The sequence below is a fragment of the Epargyreus clarus genome, unplaced genomic scaffold (assembly GCF_041222505.1).
Source record: "Epargyreus clarus isolate Ecla_fem2 unplaced genomic scaffold, WU_Ecla_fem_2.2 ptg000009l, whole genome shotgun sequence".
Classification (NCBI taxonomy): Eukaryota; Metazoa; Arthropoda; class Insecta; order Lepidoptera; family Hesperiidae; genus Epargyreus; species Epargyreus clarus.
This window is the reverse complement of record NW_027332217.1, coordinates 7051532-7074955: the sequence shown is the minus strand read 5'-3', so window position 1 is coordinate 7074955 and position 23424 is coordinate 7051532. Positions and strand designations below refer to the sequence as shown.

At 35.1% G+C, this 23424-nt stretch overlaps 1 protein-coding gene across 1 annotated transcript in view; it reads right to left on the bottom strand.

The window, feature by feature from the left end:
• cpo (RNA-binding protein) overlaps window positions 1-23424 on the bottom strand; it is a 252444-nt gene that overhangs the window by 141996 nt on the left and 87024 nt on the right. The window lies entirely within an intron of this gene.

Sequence of the window (23424 nt, the reverse complement as noted above, 5' to 3'; positions counted from 1 at the left end):
TGGATCGATTCAGTGAATCGATCTTTCATTTTAGAAGATCGACAGTCGATCTTTTCAAAGTTGGTTGAATGTACGAGTATTATGTAGACATTTTTTTCTGAGGGATACGTATGTCAGTGCTTGTCTGGGCTTGATGACTTTTTTCGCAATATCGCCCTTTCTTAGCTGAAAAGATCAGAGATCCATTTTTGGGGAATCGATTCTTTGGGCCTCGATTTTTGAATCGATTTATTACACAGAAGTGTAATAAATCGATTCAAGTGAATAGAAATTCAAGAATCGATCTTTTTCGGAAAGAATCGCCATCCCTAATCAGCATAGCCCCGTCACGCCCTAGCATCCGCAGTTGAAACACCGTTGGCTAGTAGCGCGATGAATTTTTTATTCCCCATTAATCGCCCTACTTGCTTCATCCGGTTGACTTAATATTAAAAATTGATGAACGTGATTCAGTGGAGGCTATCAGCGTAACGGTGTCAGTGACAGTTCAGTTTCTACGTTTTTGAATTGTTCGCGGCATTCGCTATCGGAAAAGCAGTGAAATGTAGCATTTTTTAAATAGATTGAAGAACTATTGCGGTTATTTGTTTTTAATAAGCAGTGATAACAAACTGAATGAAACTAAATTCATGTAAGTGTAACTTGAAAATATGGCGCGATTTTGTCACCAGTCACCACCCTTTTAAATATTGGCCTAAAAACTTCTTAAAATGCCTCGCAAAAGTAAGTCTGACTTACTACACCTTTAAGCCAGAACACAAAACCGCAATTACTGCTGCTGTAATAGATGTCGCGGTGGTACCTATCACTGTAGTTGTACTCATTACACATTAACTCGCTTACATATTTTAAAGCTTTTATTAAGACAAAACAACACGCGTAATATTGGACTAGATACGCCGTCGCGTAAGACAAATGAAATGCCCAAGATGTACATCTATCGTTGAAAACACAGGATTGCGTGCAAGAATCCGGCGCGGAACAATGGTCGGCCTTGAGGCGGCGCAGTAATCACTGTTCTAGTGTTCTCACAATGCACGCCGCCCCCGGACCAGAACACTTGCTGACGTCCCATTTTGTTGCGTTCCGCTCCCGAGAGGACAAAACAAATGGTTTTTCGTTATTGTCCGACTAAATATTTTGGGCTTGATAAGTGCAAAGCTTAACTTGTAATATTGGCGTACAGCTGAACAATTTGTTTGTTACAACTCTACTAGCCATGCGACTGATACTGATTACAATAACCTTAAAGAGGCCCTTAATCAGCTCCTGACTATATTGGAACGGAACTCCTAATCTGGCATTTTCCTTGTTTAGTTTTTTAAAACCAAATGTCTCAAAACCTTTTTACAACTAACAAAATTAGAATACATTCGTTTTTTTACACTAGCGCTATTGTAGAATATTGAGTATTTTTGTCTAGATACGCCGTGGCTTAAGACAAATGAAATGCCCAAGATGTACATCTATCTTAGAAAACACAGGATTGCGTGCAAGAATCCGGCGCGGAACAATGGTCGGCCTTGAGGCGGCGCAGTAATCACTGTTCTAGTGTTCTCACAATGCACGCCGCCCCCGGACCAGAACACTTGCTGACGTCCCATTTTGTTGCGTTCCGCTCCCGAAAGGACAATACAAAGATATTTTTATATTGTTCGGATAAATATTTTGGATTTAATGCAAAATTCTGTCCTATTTTTATTTTAATAAATGATAGTCATTCAAGAGAAATGACTCATTAATAGGTAACATCTTAAGGATGTCAAGGTGCCAATATGATATCGGCTGTCAGAGCATTTTAATATGCACACATATTATATACATCCGAAGAGACGTTTGTTTGCTAAAGAGCGCTTATTTTATTTAAGCTATACCATTATTGGGACAAAGTTTTTAAAAATTACTAAAAACAATTTTGGTGATTTTTCTAAGCGTGTTTCTAAACGAATATATCATGAAGATGTGTCCAATGGATTAAAAAAGGATTAAATCTTCAAGAACTGAACTATAACAATTTTAAAGCTCTATCGAAATCTGTTTGGTACTTAATGAGATAAGCGCTCGGAGAGCGATACTCTCTATTCTCAAAGGACTTTCTTCTTGATACAATATCTTTATGATGGGAATAAACGAGTGCTTTATTTTCATATAAATTATAATGGTCTCCCCATACACATTAATCTGTTATAAGCTTTATAACATCGTGTTAGCATATTCAGTAGCTATATTTAGTTTGAAGGAAGTTGCAAATACAAAAATAGATTATGTTCAAATTTCCGTTTCATAGGTGACAAATAAGTATGACCACAAGTACACAAATTACCAAAACTACGAAAAATCTAGAAAAAATAATCTCTATTCATCAACAAGTTTCTACCGGGATTCGAATCCGAAACCTCATGCACGACAAACCGACATAATAACCATTATAACTACCAGTGTCTAAACATCCAATCCAATTAATCCTAACCTCAATCATAACCCAACTTAGTAATAACGAGCATTTTCACGGTGAGGTCACAACGCCGCGTCATTTAATTTATACATAAATATAAACTTGCGTACCGACATTGTAACAATCACGTTTTATCTGTGTTTACGCAGCGGCCCGCAAATAACTGTAATTTTATCCAATGTCGTGAGAACCGGCGTTGGGCAAGAGGCTGCAGATCCAACCGCTGAACTAGTTCACAGTTAATCTTGACAACGATCATTAAGTACAGGTAATGCACTATCTTGAGGTGCTACGTGTTAGTATTTTGTCTATGTAGGTACATAGGCCTTAGAGCTGTTAAAACTTCGGGATTCGGTCGAGGTATCACAGCAACACTATAACATATATATAACACTATGGAAAAAATGTCGTGTATTCTTTTGATTTTAAAAATTACACGAGTTATACTTTCGATTCTCAATTCGCCAAGAATGTTATCTTTTATCAACACATTAGTCTTTTACAACTACGACGGCAGTGAATCAGTGATAAAGTTCAAGTAAATTTCCTTACCGATTTTTTTTAGAGTTCTTCTAGGTGTTTTTAGTCTCTTAATGTCAATTGAACTAGATACTGATTTTCTATTCCTTTTAAATAAAAATAGACAACTATACAATGCTTATAAGAATACAGTTTACACCGATAAAACAAATGCGTGCAATTAAAATTATTGCCACTCGTAAAACAACCGTTACGATTGGGAATCGATTCATAAAAAATTCAATTCGATCGAAAGTCGATAGTTGATTTTACGATAAAAACTTGGTCCCAAGGGCGATCTCGACGGAAAACTATCGCGCAACTTTAGATACATATCGTTCGGTATAAATATTTCGCTTGCGTTATTCAAATAGATTGAATATCGATCTTTGTGGAGCTTTGCGAGTGGTATTAGTGGCATACATGTGTCGGGGCGGCGGTATACTTTATTAAAGTCATGGACGAATTAATGTAATAGAGTCCAGAAGAGAAAATTGTTCATACACAGGTGAGTACAAGATAGAAACTTGCCAGTGAATTGGGTCATGATTTTTCCTACTTCGTAAGTGCTTCACAATGAAAACACCTAAAGTCATAACAGAAATCAAAATTCGTCATTTAGATATCTGTTTGGCCAGGGATCGAATCCAGAGTCGGTATCTTTCTGCTCCGCCACGCGGGTTCTCAAGGGTATTTAGTGTGTTGTGTAGGGGTAACTTTCGATAAAATTTACTTAACTGACGTATTGCTAAGGTGCCTTACATTAGGAGTCCATATGGTTACTTCGTCAATGATAGGAGATTTCAATCAGAAACTCAATCAGCAAGCTTACAAAACCGACACGGTGCAATCCAATACTCGGTGAAATCGAGACCGCACTCCGTAGTTACTGTAAGTGAAACCGTATACTATGCAACTTCCGTCCACAATATGTTAGATATCCGATGACCGCCAGTAAGGTACCGACCGGCCGATGTTGTGGTCAGACACGTCCGTCTGACTTAGCGTTACGTCATACGTCCACATCCTCCCCTAATCCCAGTGTCCTCCTGTCCCGCTCAATTGCTGACGTTGGAGACTGAAGCGATTATCGTATTGTGACTTTAATCTATTACTGCAAGCTACAAAGACGTTGTATTAAGAATCATTAGATATATTAAGAATCATTAGACATATTAAGAATCATAAGACATAATAAGAATCATTAGACATATTAAGAATCATTAACGTCACTTCAGAAAACGCGATATAAAAACCAAAGCGAAACGCGTAACTACATTAAGTATTCTCCACTTTGTACAAAAGTGGATGTACTAACTTCATTTTTACGTCGTTATGATAACGCGTTTACAAAATTCATAACTTTAGCTTTAATAAGGTCCCTGGAAAGAGCGAAAGGAAAACGCGAGGGGGATTATAAGGCCATACCTAGACAAGTTGTAAGGGAGTTACGAAAGCCTAATAAAAAATACATAACCGAGTGCCGTCGGCAAATGAACAGAGGGACCTACGACGTTACGAACTCTCGGGGGAGCGATATAAAAATGATATAATGCTTGCAGCGGTGTCGCAGTAGGAAAATCGATGAAAGGAAAATGTCAAAACACGCACCGAAAGCTAAGCCATTGAACATAATGTACGGTCTATGGCTATTCATAGTTTATTCGTTATCAGTTAAATGTATTAAAATAATATAATAATCCATACCAGTCGCGATGGTGTAGACATCGGATAATGTGTAGATACATACCTGAAACAAAATGAACAACATTTAATAAAAAAAAAAGCTAAGTTTGGGTTTTATAAAATAAAAAGTTAATAAAATTCACAGCAAAAATATAGAGTTTTATGATTATGATATTTCTTAGATTAAAAATATGTTCATATAATTTAATTAGCACAGCAGTGTGCTCTTCATTCATTTGTTTCTTTCTTTCTATAAACTACGAGAAAACTGAATCGTCTGTTTATGTTAGAGGCATAAATAAAGTCGTAAATAACGGTTTGATTGACACACCACGCCGAATACTCCCTACAACGTAAACAGCAGAGTGCAGGCGCCACTTAACCGAAGAATCGAAGACGGCATACATCGAATTCCATGCTTCAAATGGTTTCCAATAAAATAACAAACAGAGCACGGTGGAATGCACAATGATGCACTTGATAGCGTATCGACCTTGGCGTCTATTTATCTTGGAGCGCGATGTGTAACAATTTTAATCGCGCAGGATTTATACAATACGACGCTAATACATGCTAATATGAAACATCGTCTGATGGTTACCAATTGGCCGCACTCCCGCGCACACCGACAAATTACCGCCGTCTTGCGCCGCCATTGACAGATTTATCTCGCGTGTGGGCCGGGCCACCGATTTTATTGTAAATCAATCGTGCAGACAGCCCTTTGTGCCGATTGAGTGTAAACAGTCACACCTCCGACTTTAACGCAGTTCGAAGCGCCAGGTGAATTACGAGATAAGCTACCGGTTGAGTTTATGCTTGTTCGCCAGTTTAACCACTTTGTTTCGACTTTTAAGACATAAACTTGTGATACAATCAGTTGTTATAATTTTGTTTATACCTAATATTAAGTCTTGACTACACTATACTGTATGTTTTATGTAAACGTGGATATTAAGGAACAATAAGCTTGATCTCGTAATATGTTACATTTTATACAATTAGGATTTTTTACAAAGACCCGAGTAAAGGTATAATTTCTAACTTATTTATATTGTATTTTTTATATATTGGAAAAAACATTACAACATTTTTTCATATCAGGTAAGCATAGATTTTAAGCCTATCGTGATGAATCGTCATGAAATAGACAAGGATAATTTCACATTGTATGGATTTCTAGAATTCTAAACATAGCATTATTTTATAGTTGTTATTTGAATCCTTCTGTGCATATGGAGAAATTTATCTTTAACTAAATTCTAGATACCCTTCAACGATAAACAATAGTATAATAAATAGGTAGGTGTCAAAAAGAGAATAAAATTCTAGGTTAGCGCCTCAAACAAAATGCTCGTATTTATTCATCATTGTGCAAACTTCTAGTAGAACGCAGTATTCCATTATAAAATTCACATTGCAAAAGATATTATTTACATAAAACAAAAATCCGCAAGCCAAATCGCACGATAGCATCTTTTCATTGTAACCGACTAAAACGCAACAAATTTATGCTATTCTAATATGTAGTGTGTTAGTCACTAAAATGTTTTGCAACTGTTACAATTTCACAGGTATTTCTGTACACAATATTCGAATTAGTCTCTTTATTATGCGCGATGTGCGAATTATTTATTTGATGCATTAGTTTTAATATCACTTCAAATATTTAGAAGGTGACCCTTGAACATACTCGTAACGTAATTGCAGAAATATTTGCATACGTTTAGCGTCTAAATGCCTCTGCATTCTTGTAATACTGTATGGAATAAGTAAACAAATTAAACGTGGTACTATTATAATATGACCTTGATGTATCATAACGACTCGTCTAATAAGAATAATAATTGAAAGCGTATGCGAAGTATGGACGTTCATCGTACAACCAGCGCCAAAAATATCTTCGAAAATCAAATCTTTCATTTGGAAGTTCTTAAAGCGAACGCGATATAATTCAGACTTATTTCGAGCGAATTTTATAAACACGAATATTTAGTGGTCTTTGCGAACTCAGCAGAATTCAATGGCGATATTCCCGTAGTAATTTTGAAGTACATCCGAGCGCGTTTTGTCGTTGGACATTATTTAAGCTTACTCTATCTCGAAAGGGAGAAAAAAGAACGGGAAACAAGAGTGACTGTAAAATTTCAACGGTAGCTGTTTATGTCCGACCTTTTTTACGATGTTGTTAACTGTTGATTCTTTTTAAACATCTGCGTTGGAAACTGTAAACTACATTGTTCGCGGTCGGAACGCTAAAATGTTGCTGATAGCCTCTTTGTTCGTAATGAATTACACTTTAATGTTCTTTTATAACACAATACTTGTAGTACAATTGTTATTGTTTAGATCTCGGCAGCGAAATAGGCTAAGGTTACTTAATAACTGAGATGGATAATCTATAAAATAATGATTAACAAATAGTAGAATATGATAAGTAATAAAGGTGAGTGACGGCTTGTAGATTTATTTTTGAATACAATAATAAAATTAATTTTGATAACAACTGAACTGTTTCATTTATTTTAATTGATAAACATCATAAAGTATGATGAAAATTGTATTTGTGTAATTAAATTAAATTAACTGTACTGATTAATTAATATGTAACATACTAATTAATATGTTTATTGAAACCACTATTTATACTTAACCAATCTCATAGATTACATATTAATATTATTACTTTTTAAAAGGAAAGTATACTTAAACTTATTATTTAAGTGCCCCTATATCAACTAATTAATAATTATAATTATAATATTATTATAATAATTTATCTCATAGCTTTTATATATTACGTGACCATTAAGGAACAGACACTTATAATAATCTAGCAAAATTTAAGCTCCATCACGAGCTATCGAACAGCTATTTGTATGATTACGAAAACGTACTTTGAAAACACATTAAATTCTATTAATCCGATAACCGATAAACTACTGGAAGGAGTGTGTTGGAATTTTGTCCACAGGCTTAGTTGTACTATTAAGAAGTAGTCATGCTATTACGACGTAATTGATTTCTAAACTAAGCACGTTTTTATTAGTAAAACTTACTTTTAAAAGTTCATCACCACCATCAACTTTTTTCTCTTTCGATTTATTTTACGATACTTTATGGGTCTCTTTTGAACCGTCCCATGTAAAAGACAATCAAACAACCCGAGGGCTAATAATTGCGGACTTGTCGCGCAACTAATTCTGAGCGCGGAAGCCTTAATCGCCTCCAGCATCGATACAATTTAAATCGGACTAAAACGAGCAAAACGAATCGATCTCTATCGTATCGAGAGCAAATCACGCGACTAAAGACGTTCTCTCGGGCGGAATGTTCGGACGCTCCGAGCCATTGGAAATACTTTCCCGAACATTGAAATAAAAAAAGGTTAATTGATGCTGTTTTTGTCATTGCAACGTCCCGTTACCGCTTCGACTAATCTCTTCTAGAACGAGACCTCGTCCACTTTGCATGCTTTTTACCTGATAAAACGTGAAAGCGTTGAACAAAATTTAAATTAGAACACTAGACTAGACGTCATCGACCGGAGAAAAAGTGTCTTTGAGCTGTTTCAAACTATTTTATTGAATCCGAGTCACGGTTGGAGTTTTTGTTGGAAGATTTAGAAAACTTTTTTATTTCACAGATTTTTATTAAATATGGACAGTGGAAAAAGTTACTTAACTAATTAACTTTCCAGTATTATTACTGAGATGAAACTTTTAATATTGAAGTTTAAAAAGATTTTTATAAGGATAGATATTAAAATTTATCTCAAAGATTCCTTATAGAAACGAACTAGAGAGCTAATTAGGAAAAAAAGTAAAAGAAATCAAGACTTAGCCATGATGAAAAGATAGGTACAAAAATCTGGAAACAATGCGATGAAAACTAGACGGAATGTTTCATTGGGCCACTGAATAATAAATCATAAGCTGACTCCTCCGCGAATATCAAAGGGATCTTCAAAGTGTTCACTTAACACTGTTATTAAAGACTCTTGTAAATAAGATATAAATGCGGAGATTCATGGGCGGAAACTCGTTGACGTTACAACTGATATTATTTAGATCGGATGATTTCAGTACTCTGAAATAGAAATATTCTACAAAGTATTTCAATAATACTTTTTCATATTATTTACACGAGATTCGTATTCCTCGAAGAAGTATGTTCATTTCTTCTGATTTGGTATGAAGAAGACGATTAAAAAGCAAAATATCGGAATGACAAACGATTTATTTCACGTTCCTTGTCTCGTTCATCCTTAATGCCCCTATTCTGGTACAAAAGACCAGCTTTTGCAATTGTTTCGCCTCCAGTCCCACCAATACAGTTTTCATTATTTATTTCTCCCCAGCATTCAGGCTCAGCGACAGGCCATGATTACATTTTCACGTCAGTGTCAACCCCAAACAAAGACATCACGGGAAAGTCATCAGTCATTATCAGACCGAAGAACAATAAAACGGCGAGTCATGGTCGTTAAGAGATTTCAACCACGGGACCCGCCGGGACAGCCACGACGCTCAACTAAATAAGTTTCCACAGGAATGTTCCAGAATGTGATACACTTTCGATAAGCCAAATAGTTGTTAACGAAGTAATTACAGCTGTCTACGTGATTTTGAAGTTAGCAAACACTCTAACGAATACTTCGTCGCCACTAATTGCGATCATAACGCTTCCATCGCGCTGTGAGCTAAAATCGAGCTACTTCTTCATGACTCTTTAACTGTTTAACTTGCAAACCATCCCACACGTACGGCCAACCGCATAAATTTAGTTTAATGCCACTCATATTGTGTACCAAATCAGCCACTCTGGTGTGTTTGAATAAGGACGAAAATTGTACGAGTACCTAATCCGGTGTTACGCTGTGAACGCGTTGAACGGAGAGACCATTAGAGCAAATGGCTTTACTACGAGCGACGCCGCTGACGCTGCCCAAGAATCTGCGTGAACCGTTATATTATAAGAGATTTTCGTGACGAGATGGTCGGTTCAAGTAATTGCTTACGGACTCAACTTGAACCACCAATTCGACGACTTGGGGTTGGAGTTTATTGATATTCTTTATCGCTACATTTAGCAATTAGAACGGAGAATTTTGTATTGCATATTAGATTGTAGTATTCTAAAATTTGAATACATTATAAATAATGACGTGCACAATTACGCTCATACAAATATTATTACGAATTAACATAATAACGTGTTTTGATTACGACGTCCGGCAACAATCGTAACACTTGTAATTTGTAGTTTAGCTAGCGTATCAAACCTGTACTTGAAGACACGAAGGCTAATGTTAGTGTGTCCATCGACGAGATGTAATAACTCGTCACGCCCCGCGGCACTCCATCGAACCAGAAACGAACCACGACTAGTTTCAACATCGTGCAATCTCGAAAAAACGACCACATCACTCATTGAACCACTTTCTAAACTCATTTCTCGATCTTTTATACTCTGTATTGTTAGATGGATTCCTTTTCGAACGGGTCAAGTACAAAAGATACACATTGCGTCATACTTCCAACAGATAAAATTACGATTGAGTCACAGCGGTTTTTTATGTATTTTCACTTACAATTTTAAACATATTGTAACTGTTTATTCTTTTTAAAAGGCAGTCACTGTTGTGAATTTAAAATAGTTGAAAAAAAACAACAACGAACGAAAAGATGCGCTTAATCACTTCAGCCGTGCAGCCTCAGGAAACTCGAACAATGGTCGAGAAAGTTAAAACCACTACCACGATGTTGTCCGTTTGTTTTTGTTGTTTACCTTCAATTTCTTTCGTTGGTAGCAATTAATTTTATTCACACTGGAATAAATCTGTATCTTTATATTATTAGTCGTGGACTGTCTGACAGCTAAACATGGATCTCTTCTCTTTTCAGATTGAGAAAAGATTAGACCAAAGTCTGTCATGCTGACCAAGTGCGATCTTTCTTCATTGACACATTTTTAAAGCAGAACTCGCAAGCGTTTCGTTTCTCGATAAGATACTGATAATATTTTTTATACGAACATAACATTTTTTAGAGAGGATGAATTTTATACAACTTGGCTGTCACTGCTTTTCAAAGAAATTAGTAACAATATACAAATAATAACATTAATGCCAATTCCGCAAAATCACTTAGAATAACATTCCGATCACTCAACGCCGTCATCTTACCATAGCTTCGTGAGTATTAGATTGATGCGCGAGAGTTTGAGAGTTGAATGACATATCGTTGAGGGATATGGATCGCATGCGTGACTCGCGCGGGTCCGTAGTACGGGGCGGGGTCGACGTACCTCATAGTTTTAGTTCAGGCGATAGTTGATAAGGAACAGTCAACATGCGCCGAACAAACAAAGGACGAGCTGCTTTGCTTTATTTTGCAATGGCAATATTTGCCGTGGACGCTTTTCCGGCTCGCATTTAAGGCAATACGCTCGAACTAACTTCCGACTTTAAATTTATGCGTGTTTTGATAAAATCTCAACTTTTCGAGCGGGAACAGCCCTGTCTGTGAATTATATGTTTGTTTGTTCACTACTTAGGAGAATACTTGTAGTTATAAAAGTTTAGATTCAGTTAACGTTTTCGAGTGAAATAAAATTTTCGCCGGCGGTTGAAATTAATTCGGTTGAAAGTTTCAGTTTCAATTTTGAAAGAGGCTTGTAGATTTTATTTTTGCTGAAATGAAATATAATATTGCATACAGAACTGCAGAACAAATTGGATTAGTAACATTCGTGTACGCACTTGTACCAGTTAGTTATTTTTGGCAACAACAAGAGAATTTGTCAGTATGGTTCCCATTGTATGTTTTTACGTTGTTCCTAATTCTTTTCTTGTTACAGTTTTGATTGGAACCCTAAATATTTTACTTGAAAAAGTAGCCAGTTTCACTTCATGATAAAATGTCACTTTTATATTAATAGGTACCTACTTGTAAGTGCCCGTGATTTTTTTTACTTCTAACTGAAATACATAAAAACAGCTTTACAGTTAATTCAGTACAGAAACAATAAAATATGTTTTCTCTCATGTAAATAAGCATACGAGCTTTCGTACATTTTATTGTGTAGTAATTCTTTTAAATCTCTACCTCACGTCCTCTGTTAGGGTACACTACTGAACGCGGCTCATTAGAAACGGGCCGTGGGAAGTGGCAGCCGACGTAGTGACGTGCCCATTTGTCATAAATAAATATTGTCGATAGTTATGAATCAATTTATTTTTACTTGTAACATGTAGGTGAATATTGTTTTATTAAAAAACATGTACTTACTGATACCCAATAAATTACTATTTGATGGATATATTTAAGTAACATTGAATATTTCAGACGTCATAAAAAATAAATAATTATTATATAAAGTCATTATAAATTTTAAGGACTTTTAAGTACTTAAATCATTAGTAATGGTTGTTTATTAAATAAAATTAAATATGCAAAACAATATTACGTAATAACACCCAGATATTAAAACATTAAGAAACTCCGAGTTACTCTGAATTCAAATATGCGCAATATTACTAAAATAAAATTATATGACTATTATCATACATCAATCTTTTAAATGAAAATATAATCATTATTTATTTTATTACATACATAATTTAATTTATTTACATACATAATCATTAAATAAATTATTTATTACTGCTTAGACCATAATAATATTTTCTGAATATAATAATAATGTAATATGCATACATTATTACTTTAACGGCTATTATTTAAGACAGTGTTTTGAAATTAAAGCTCATAAACAAATATGAAAGTCGTCATACAATTATGACAAATATTAGAAATATATTCAAAGCTCGAATCTACATCACGTACATTACTTTGATCGTTGACAAATTCAAAATATTTATCGCATCAATTACTTATTCACAACTACGAACACCTGTTTTCTTTTATAATATATTTCAGTTAATTTATTTTATTATTTATTTGTGTAGCCCACGCAGAGAATATAGGCGTCCCTTTATCCCAAATTGGTGCTTCTATAACCGAACCAGAAGCACCATTTTATTTTGAAGCCTACCAGGCAACCGGGAACCTCGAGGGAGTTTCTTTACAGCAAGAATGAATAGGCCATGTCGTTGACAAGTGTGCCTCATCTTAGAGCGCATCGTCGCTATATATCCGGAAAGTTCGTGACAAACTCAAGGTTTTCATGAATAAGTCGAAAGGCCCATAGTTTTATGGAACTGGCGAATTACAACACCTAGGTGTATTGTTTTAAGTTTTTTGAGTGACACTGACCACTACAAATAAATCACTTACTAGCTTAGTAGGTTTTATTTGGCAATATAAGTAATCGTTATGGTTGTAATAAAATATTATAACATCATTAAACCTACTTATGACCTTCGACCGTTACAACATAGCCAACAGTCAACAAGAAATACAATTAATATACTTTTAAATTAATATTTATGAATAAAGTCATGATTTCAAAAACAAAATTATACTTATAAAAGAAACAAAAAACATAATCGTGAAAAATATACAGAATTAAAATAACTTTACTTAACAGTAAAAATAAAGAACAACTTTACGAACAAACTATCGATATCGATAGTCGTAAGAAAGCGGAAATATCTAAAGCCCTATTCTAATTGCAGTGCAACGTTTACAAACATCAGCGGCCGCGAACGAGTGAACACACACGAATAGTCGGTGAATACGACTCTCGGTCTATACGTACTCGTACGTGAGACATATACCAACACTCAATGATAAAAAGCTTAGCGAGTCGTTAAACTATTTCTCACTAAAATCGCTGTTTCTAGTATTATTTCGAATTAGCAGTCTGTTAAATTCGTGGTTCTGTTTGAACTGGAGTCTTGAGGTCTATTAAAACATTTACTGTTACCTTAAAACAACATTACGAGACTATTTAATGTTCCTCTAAAGCATGTTCTATGGAACGGTAATAGTGATGATGATAACTGCCTTGGGTGCTTCTTACCGCTAAACATAATAAAATAGTACAAAATTATTAAACCCACTCGTCGACCTTTGTACAAAAATATCCATATAATATATCCATTGAATACGATTAATACTTACTTACTTTTAAAATAAAATTCAAGAAATACAAAAAAATAACATCATCCAACTGTTAATGCAAAGAACAGCTCTAAATGCAAACTATCGATATCGATAGTCGTAAGAAAGCGGAAATATCTAAAGCCCTATTCTAATTGCAGTGCAACGTTTACAAACATCAGCGGCCGCGAACGAGTGAACACACACGAATAGTCGGTGAATACGACTCTCGCTCTATACGTACGTATGTGAGACATATACCAACACTCACTGATAAAAAGCTTAGCGAGTTGTTAAACTATTTCTCACTAAAATCGCTGTTTCTAGTATTATTTCGAATTAGCAGTCTGTTAAATTCGTAGTTCAGTTTGAACTGGAGTCTTGAGGTCTATTAAAACATTTACTGTTACCTGAAAACAACATTACGAGACTATTTAATGTTCCTCTAAAGCATGTTCTATGGAACGGCAATAGTGATGATGATAACTGCCTTGGGTGCTTCTTACCGCTAAACATAATAAAATAGTACAAAATTATTAAACCCACTCGTCGACCTTTGTACAAAAATATCCATATAATATATCCATTAAATACGATTAATACTTACTTACTTTTAAAATAAAATTCAAGAAATACAAAAAAAATAACATCATCCAACAGTTAATGCAAAGAACAGCTCTAAAAGCAAACTATCGATATCGATAGTCGTAAGAAAGCGGAAATATCTAAAGCCCTATTCTAATTGCAGTGCAACGTTTACAAACATCAGCGGCCGCGAACGAGTGAACACACACGAATAGTCGGTGAATACGACTCTCGGTCTATACGACACTATACGTACTCGAACGTGAGACATATACCAACACTCACTGATAAAAAGCTTAGCGAGTTGTTAAACTATTTCTCACTATAATCGCTGTTTCTAGTATTATTTCGAATTAGCAGTCTGTTAAATTCGTGGTTCTGTTTGAACTGGAGTCTTGAGGTCTATTATAACATTTACCTTAAAATAATATTAGAGACTATTACTAATGTTCATCAGATGCTTGGAAATACTCGTATTAATTTACGTTATCGACCGTCTTCCGATACCCCAGCTATCAGACGGCAATAGTGGTGATGATTACTTCTTAGCGGTGATGATATCTAGCTCAGTAGCTGCATATCTTTAGTATTAAAACAAAACTTCATTTTATCTTAACCTATAAAATGAAGACTTGTTTGTTGATAGTTTTTAAAAGAGACAGATTAGACTTGGAGTTATTACTGGCCTTATTTATAAGCTTACATTGACTGATGCGTTAACAGCAAACTCACATCGTTGGTGGACAATGTTAAATAAAAAGAAATATAAAAAAAATAGAAACAAATATCTATAGATACTAATGAAACGTTGATAGTAAGCATCGTACTTCAACAGTTAAAACAATACTTTCCCAAACGTTTTACTACAAAAAGCGACTAGATATACAATTGTCTCTATAATTAAACCAACAATAGACATTGTAAAGTACATTTTAATCTATATACGTACATGTAAACGGATTTAATGAGGAGGGCAATTAAAAATGGATGACAATTAGTACGTGAATGGTGAAGCTATTTATCTTGCAGAGAAAAGTAAGAAGTTTGCGATATGCAAAGTGGTTCGTTAGTTGTGGGTGAATTTTAAAAATCGGCGTTACGTTTCAAGAACTGTTTGTTAGTTGTGAGCATTGTTTGTCTAAACATATCTGAAATAAAATACAACAACATAAAATTTTACCCCGAATTTAGGTAATGAATCCTGAGGCTTATAGTCTTCTCAGTTGTATGGTGGTAGAGCCCCTCTCGATTCGATTACGAAAGCACTGATGTGTTCTAGAGAGAAAGATGTAATAGGAGATAGTAATTTACACGAAGCGTTCCAACTCAGTCTTCATGGTTATCGACGCATCTATTGCCAACCTTGCGCAGGACTCCTATCTATCTCTAAGGATTATACAGATGTCCATGGATTGCCACTTACCACCAGGTGAACAACATCCTCAATTTCTTCTACTTTATCATAAAGAAAAAACAAGAAATAAATAAATAAATAATAAAGAAAAAACATAGATCTGCTCGTGTAGTAAACAGCTAGATGGTGTCTATGGAACTCGGGAATTATATAAGGACATAAATCGAAAAGATAAATGCGATATTCCACCTTACACTTCCTATTTGATAACATTTTCTACACTCATACGTAGATGATTTAAACTAATATTATAATAAAGGAATTGAAATATTATTACATATAACGAGTAATCATGATAGGAAGTTTTGAAGTTAGCCTATAAAGATAGACAAATATAAAATACCGGTTTTTATGTTTAAGCATTAGGAGCTTAGAAAGTAACAGTAAATTGAATAGATAGACAGATTTGATAGACACTTCAATATTATTTATTGATGTAGAGATAAATATTGTCATGCATTAGGAAATATCATCACCAAACTCGTATAATATGAATATGTGTTGTATTTATTTTCATCGAAGAGATCCATTATCTCAACAGATAATGAACGTGTCAGACACGGGTCGTGGCAGTCGAAATCATATCCTCTATGAAAAATTTTGGCGAGCACGGCCCATGAGTGACCAGCTTGTGCGGTAGATATTAATACGTTGATGCACATGGGTTAAAAAAGAAAAAAGTCAACGGGTTGCACTCCGAGAGTGCCGGCAGAAGTGAAAACTTTCGAAACCTAACCTGACTAATAAAATATAATATATAAAAAATGAATATGACACCCATTGACATATTTTTTCTATGCTGACACCAGATGACATCTTGACTTTTGCAGTTTGCTTGTCCGTCTTACGAATTTTCAATCAGGCCACGTGTCCTGACGCGAGTTTAATATTTTTTACCCGTCACAAAAATGCACAACGTCGCTAAAGAAGTTTTCACTTCAAAAATACTTTTTATCTGACGCATCACGCATCTGACAGGCTCTAAATCTTTAAAAAAAACTTATAAGAAAGAACTGTCAAAACCGAAATCAACCAGTAAAAACGAATATATATAACGATGTAATATTTTCCACTGTTACTCTATTATTTTTAATAAGTGTTGCAATAAGGAAAAGAGCTTCTTGTTTTTAAGTTAAATCGTAACTTTTTATTGTTGCCGGTCGGCTGGCTCTCTGTGGACTCCGGGCGAGCGGTAATGGAACAAGTATTTTTTATTAAATCATTTGTTTTGAATGAGAATAAAATTCCTCCGCCGCTTTTCGTTATTCCTCTGAAGACTAAGCTACAGTTATTTGTACGTACAATAGAGTAGAATGTGATAGCAACGTTTCATATACAGAAACTGTTACTAAATTTTGATTTTAAATTCCTTATATTTTTTTTTATAATATAGGAGTAGCAGACGAGCATGCAGTCCACTCGATAGTAAGTGGCTACTGCCGCCCGTAGACATCTGTGATAAACCCCAGATAGGATTAGATATTCCTACCGGCCAGAGACGCGCCATTACTCCTGATGACTAAGCTGGAACGTCTCGGAAAAGTATGTCTCCCTTACCACAGCCTTCAAACTAGAACTCAGCAGCGTTTAACACTGCTGTTATGAGGCAGAAATAGGTGTAGCGGTGGTGCCGCCGGAGTCAAACCTAAAGGTTATAGGCTATAGTTATCAAAGCTATAGTTATTTGTACAATAGAGTAAAGTGTGATAGCAACGTCTTATATCGAGAAACTGATACTAAATTTTGATTTTAAATTGCTTATAAATTACATTATCTCTTTTTTCACCTGCTTCTAGTTGGAGATGATCCAAATCTTCTATTAAAAAAACGATCAGCGGTTGAATATCTCGTCTGTAACATCGTCTAGTATGATTATGAAAAATTGTGATTTAAAAATCGTTCCTTCGTTAATAGACATTTCCCGAAAATCGTAAAACCTACATATTTCGAATTTGAAAATACCTAGTAACCCCTATAATTGTAGTACAAGTACCTACTTAAATACTATTCCTTTAATCTCTTAAAATTTGTATCTCCAAGTAGATATTTTGAGCAAAGAAATTCTGAAATTTACATTTTTTCAAGTCTCTGATAACACCCATCCTTTGCGAATACTACTTACCTAGGAGCAAGACTTAACTTAATCGCGTTTTCTCCTATTTCAAAAACACGTTACATTTTTACACCGCTAGATAGGAGATATCGTGAAAATTTTACAACTCGTTCGTAAATTATCTTGGTATATAAAGTTAGTACGGTACGATTATTTTATGTGCCGCGCCATTAAACTAGCCGCGTGACGTCACCGAAGCGGACGCATCGGGATGTGTAGCGATGTGCAGTATCCGACAGTACGGTCGATAGATGCATGTGCAACTATTGAAATTATAATGAGGTAACAAATTAGCTCCCGTTATTGATAATCAATCTATCCAATGATCTGCCTGCATATTAAAAACAGTCAAAATTATCTTGGTATATAAAGTTAGTACCGTACGATTATTTTATGTCCCGCGCCATTAAACTAGCCGCGTGACGTCACCGAAGAGGACGCATCGGGATGTGTAGCGATGTGCAGTGTCCGACAGTACCGTCGATAGATGCATGTGCAACTATTGAAATTATAATGAAGTAACAAATTATTTCCCATTATTAATAATCAATCTATTCAATGATTTGCCTACTAAAGATTGATCTTGACAACTTCTGCATACCTATTAAAAACAGTCAAAATTATCTTGGTATATAAAGTTAGTACGGTACAATTATTTTATGTCCCTCGCCATTAAACTAGCCGCGTGACGTCACCGAAACGGACACATCGGGATGTGTAGCGATGTGCAGTGTCCGACAGTACGGTCGATAGATGCATGTGCAACTATTGAAACTATAATAAAATAGCAAATGAGTTACTAGAGTTCTTAATAATCGATCTATCCAATGATTTGCCTACCAAATATCGACATTTGACAACTTCTGCATAGTACAAAATTGGCACAAACCAATATTTGATAATCAAAATTGTGGAAGATTGTATTAATAACTGCGTTCGCAGATAAGTCACTGCATCCTGCTACTAAATCCAAATAGGTCAGCAGTGCTACATAATCCATAGACATAAAAATATCATTGACATAATCACATACGCGTTGCTACTCCGTCACAATTCTGTCATGTCACAATCACATACAGTCCGCCTAATTGTAAGTGGCTACTGTCGCCATCTGTGATCAGCTCCAGATAAGGTAAAGGTCGTATTTGAGTTTGGTCTCATATGCCTTGCTGCCCGCATGGCGGAGCGGTCACCATGCCGGTCTGATGGGCAGAGGGTCCTGGGTTCGATCCCCGGCCAGACAGATGACTAATGATGATGGTTTAAATGACGAAATTAGATTTCTGTTTCTGGTTCTGGGTGTTTGTATATTTGTCTCTGTGTGTGTCCATAGCGCCCACGATGCAGGGAATACTAGTGTGGGGCTATGAGTGTAAAAAGCGTTTTTGTTTTATTTTACCATACCCTTCAAATCTGAACAGCGCTTAACACTGTTGTTCTAAGGTAGAAATAGATATGGCTGTGGTGCCTTCTGAATCAAGCAACAAAGCATTATACCACTTGCAAACACGTGCACCTTTAAAACACGTAGGTACCTACTCGTAATGCACCTGAACATAGCGAATCGTTTATTCGAAGTCTATTTTCGCGACGTCTCGTTGACCCCTCATAACTCTATAACTAATGTCGCAATCGGAATCTAAACTGCGGCATCACTACTTTCATCGGGACATACCGCGGATACTTACTATAAATCATTCGTCATACTTTAATTGCATCGTGCAAGGTACTGTGTACACATGTTGGTAAAATCTTAACATCTCATACATGATTTAACAAAATACATATTTCTTTATTGTCTTTTAGTTTCGAAATCACAATATTCATAACTACCCAACAAAACATCCCTTGAAAAGATATTTTGCAACTTAAATATAAACTATTAAGTAATATTGTTATATTTTTACAATAATATTTTTGGGATTCCGTTTATTTAGGTATGTAACGCTAATTATATTTATCTTACAAAAAGCATGAAAATGTCGATTAATATTATTTGCCTATAAAATGTTATTGCCTAAGAGTCCACATCCGGCATCGAAACTCTACCACCGAAACGAAAAACTGTTTCATACTAGCTGGCGGTGGCTAGTCCTAGCAGTAGCATACTTACGAGTATGGTGGTGGTTCGCCACCTTTCCAAAACGGAACAACCACCTTCAAAAACTACGATAAATTGACGTAATTTCAGCACATCACAGATCATTATGCCAATGTGTGGCACAGGTGTGCGGTGATACACGCATAGCGTTGCAATTTGCACCCAATGCATTTGTTGCTCGAAATATCAAGATGGCATCATAGTTTATTTATTACCCGGTCATTATTTCGCTAATTTTATGCTACGATTATCATTGTAAGTTTTAATGTGGTATAAATGTCACACGAACTATAAACTCTATGATGGTATCCATACTGCGAATAATTTATTTGGAAAACATGTTACATATTATACGTTATTATCTTTACTTTGTATTAATGTTACAGATATTATATTTTATTTAATAATTTTCTAATTTTACTACTGCTTTACATTTACAAATAGTTAGTAATAATACTCATTTATCGTTGAATGTTAGTAAATAGTACACGTTGGTTTATTAATTATTTCACTAACGAGTGTCCATTTAGTAAGTTAATTTGCAAGTACATGTAGCAAGAACACATTACCGGGCAAGATAAATTGTACACTAAATGGTGGAGTGGGAATAAATCCCCCGCAACAGATTGTAACACTAAGAGGCTGTGAAATTTCCGATATAACACCAGCTGTTTTATACGAGCCGTACAAGTGGGTCGGAGGAGCAATAATAGAGACCTTTTAGTTCGCGAATCCTAAGAAAATACTAAAAACAAGTAGGGCAGTTATAAACTACTGGCGGGCTTATCCAACGGTGTATTCGACTACGAAAACTGGAGATTAGGGTTCGAATACGCATGTCTGATTTTTATCAACATTAAAATTTTCTTGCTATTAATTGTGCGTGTTTAAAAACATCTTCTTTTGCTTTGTTGTAAACAAAAAAATAATAAAATTGACAAAAATGTCTGAAATGTCTTCAAAGGGTGTGAAGCCTACCAACCCGCTATTTACCAGCATATTATTGCTACAACATTTTTTCGGTGCAATTGAGAGTACCCTAGAATTTACTCCATTAATCTGTTTCAATATAGATTGGTAAATAGGCACATCTCTAGTAGAACGGCACCCATAGTAATACAAAGAGCAATACACAAGATAGGGACACATCGGCGACTTTCAAATTGAATGAATTTTTTTATTTGTATAATTATTATAAAAATTACCCAGTAAACTTTGTAATAGACGAATCTAACAAGAAGTGCCTTACGCGAGAAGGTAAAGCTAAGGCTAGTTCCGGTCGGCTATTACTAAAAAATATAAAGGCATCTGGCCCGAGGATACGACAGATGTCGGACATCAAGACGTTATGGAGCGTAATCCGGCTCACATGGCGAAACGATCGGGTGTGTTTCGTATCGACGACGATATAATACGGGTATCATCTAGACCGATTCCTAAAGGTCTCGCCACATACATTGGGATGACGTCAGTTATACTTGTAAGCCCTATTCACGTGTAGATGGTAAAATATGCTCAACCGCAAGTTTTCGTCACTACCGATAAACATTTGAATGATACCCCTACTAAAAGAACACTGTCAAACAAATCATAGTGCACCCGCTTCTTTTAGTAGCTTTTTAAATTTCATTTTGATAAAAGAAAAACAGTATCGGCAATACGTACGTCTTATAGGTTTTTGATTGACAGAGAAAACATTCCACGTCTATGCGGATCCGCTTCACGTAAATGCAGTACGTACGTACGTACGTACAGTAGAGAGATATAGATATACGTGAATTAATAATATATATGTATCAATATTTAATATATGTATGTATACTGTATCTTTTAATATCCTTATTGGTACGTGTTTACCAAGTACTGAGTCTTTTGATGTGAATTGATTATGAACATAATTTTTTGACCCGTGCGAGTCAAATGTGGAAGGGCCCTAACCGGCGCCCGCCAGACTCGCGATACGTGACACTTTTCCCCGAACCCTCCAAATTAGGGTTACATTTTTTCATAATAGACGTAGCAAATGGAGGTGCAATATGTTAAGCGGTCACGGTAGCTCACTTTGGAAACTACATAAGGTTCTATAATACATAGTATTCATGACAAAGTCTTTGTAAGCTCTTTACCTGTTGTACGTAAAATATTCAGTATAGGCATTACATAACGTTTTATGTTTTATTAAATAACTCTGTTAAGAATTGTATTTTTTATGACTTACTCAATATTTTTAGTATGTGTCCTTTTTAAACAATAAAGTTAAGAATGAATATTTAAAGCAGTTTTTAAATGCAAATGTATTTTTTAAACTTACTCATATTTTAGCGGTACATAGTTTGTTTTCAATACAGATGTAAATAAAAATATATTTGACATTTTATCCACAGATAAACATATTAACTTTCTTAGTCTTACTTTCTTTATCTAAATAGAGCATGCAACAAAGTCAAGAAATGTAATGATCGAGTCGGTTAACGCCGCGATTCCTAGAAAGTTGGCTATCTGTCGCGCTCACATTATAGAAATAGAATCGTATCTAATATCGACGTACGCTACACCTACTGATTACTATTTAGTAGACATTCTAGAGATGTGCCGAGTACTCGATTATTGCTCGGTACTTTGCAAATTCGGGGTTTTTTCAGTTCGTACTCCGCCGAATAGCCCGATTCAACTGATGAGTGTTCGATTTAAATAAAGTGTTACAATTAGGTTACATGCGTAGCAGAAACATCACTTATACAAGGTACATTTCTTCCTTTAAAAAGGTAGCAACCGTAAGAAAGTTAAACAATTAACATTCGAATATAAGAAAATAATAATTTATAGATAGTTATAATTCAATAAAAACTGTTTTTGTCCGTTCTGATATTATTCCTTTGGTCTTTATACCCATTACCCGCTATGAAAGGTAAGTATTTTCGCACCATAACTGAGCCGAGTTATTCGGCCGAGTATTTAGTTCAATAAAAGTAAATCCGATTAATACTCGATATTTGTCGGCACATCTCTACTATTTAGATTTAGATAGAGACCGCGAAAAAAAATTGTTTGCAACTTCAAAGATGAACGTGTCCAAGATGAATGCTGTCGTATATTTATAGGAAACGTCCGATCAAGTACTAGTGTAGCGGTTATCCATCAAACAATAATTATGAAAATAATGACGGGAAGTGACTTTTAGTATATTTTTGTAATATGAATCATTTGTTTGATGTTATCTTCTATGGTTTTGGTGCTACATAGTATGAAACGGATAAATTACTTCAAAGTCTCAATACCTAAGGCATGGTCATCAAGACATGTGTGATGCATATTGTGAATATATTTGGTAATCTTTCAAAATAAAACATAACGGCGTAAAATACTGCTACTTTACAAAAGTGTAATTGGAATAACTATCATTATAAGTTCAATCATGTGTTCACACGATCATCTTAATATGAGGTGTTAGATGTTTATTTGAATACTAATTCAAGTAATTAA